General features: G+C 42.6%; 1 protein-coding gene across 1 annotated transcript in view; it reads left to right on the top strand.

Moving 5' to 3' along the window:
* The first annotated feature begins 359 nt into the window (after positions 1-359).
* LOXL2 (lysyl oxidase like 2) overlaps positions 360-1,126 on the top strand; it is a 46,750-nt gene continuing 45,983 nt past the window's right edge. The window contains exon 1 of the mRNA XM_072402893.1: positions 360-491. The gene's annotated coding sequence lies outside the window, so the exon portion shown is untranslated. The remainder of the gene's footprint in view (positions 492-1,126) is intronic.

Genomic DNA, 1,126 nt, shown 5'->3' with positions numbered 1-1,126 from the left:
AGACTGGCGCATGTCTCTCCAGGAACCCCTTAAATAACACATTACACAAACCCTGGACCTCTTAAGGGAATGATCAATACTCTGCAGAGATGTAATAAATCGAATATTCTCTCTGAATGACAATTGTAACAATTTATAAAAAGTCATAAAATGTAACAAAACACAATTGTGGCTTCTTACATTGTTTCCTTGTCTATAGAAATATGTGAATGTGTGATCATGGGAAAACATGTGAATGTGTGATATAGAAAATCTGGGAGCAGATTGGGAAGTTTTCTCCTCTTTTATTACCAATGAGAATGATTTCCAGGATTAACCCCTCAGAGCCCAGTGTGCAGCTGCTGCACTCAGATTACACAGCCCAATGTATGAGCTCAGTGCTGGGGGCTGGGAGAGGAGGAAGAGGAGGGAGGGAAGGCTTCAATAAGTGTGCAGAATTCTCAGACTGGAAGGAAAACTTCATCAGAGCCTGGAGGACTCAGCACTGACCTGTGAGTGTGAGGGCTGGGGGGGAATTGTAGCAGATTTTACACTGCAGACTGATAGGCAATGCCAGGCTGCTACTTAGGGAGTGATACTCTGCAGGCTCACAGCCTGCCTATTAGGTCTCATATATAGGCTCAGACCTGGCTTGTTGGTAAAGAGATGATATTTTGGGAGGTAACACTCTGCAGTGGTGGGCATATTTGGGAGTAATACTCTGCAGGGTTCATCCTTTGCAATGGCTTGCTATTGAAGTGTTGACACTTTAGGAAGTAATACTCTGCAGGGTGGGCATATTTGGTGGACATTGCAAAGTCTGTAGATTCTAACACAAGTGATGCTCTGCAGGTCTTGTGTCTTAGTTTCTAACACATTGGTGAGACCTTGCAGGGTCAAAATCTAATGTTTACAGATTTACACCATTAGGGAGTGATACTCTGCAGAACAAATATTGGTTTGATGCTCAGCAGATATCACACAGCCCTAGAAAAAATAGAAGTGATGCTCTGCAGGATTATAAACACTGTCTTTGAATTTAAATATAAAAAAGGAGTGATATGCTGCATGTGGCATACAGCCTGGGTCTACAGGGTTGAAACAATAGTAAGTGATGCTCTGCAGGTAGAACACAGCCTGGATTTAT

Source organism: Pyxicephalus adspersus, chromosome 2 (genome assembly GCF_032062135.1).
Source record: "Pyxicephalus adspersus chromosome 2, UCB_Pads_2.0, whole genome shotgun sequence".
NCBI classification, from domain to species: domain Eukaryota; kingdom Metazoa; phylum Chordata; class Amphibia; order Anura; family Pyxicephalidae; genus Pyxicephalus; species Pyxicephalus adspersus.
This window is presented reverse-complemented; position numbering and strand designations above follow the sequence as displayed.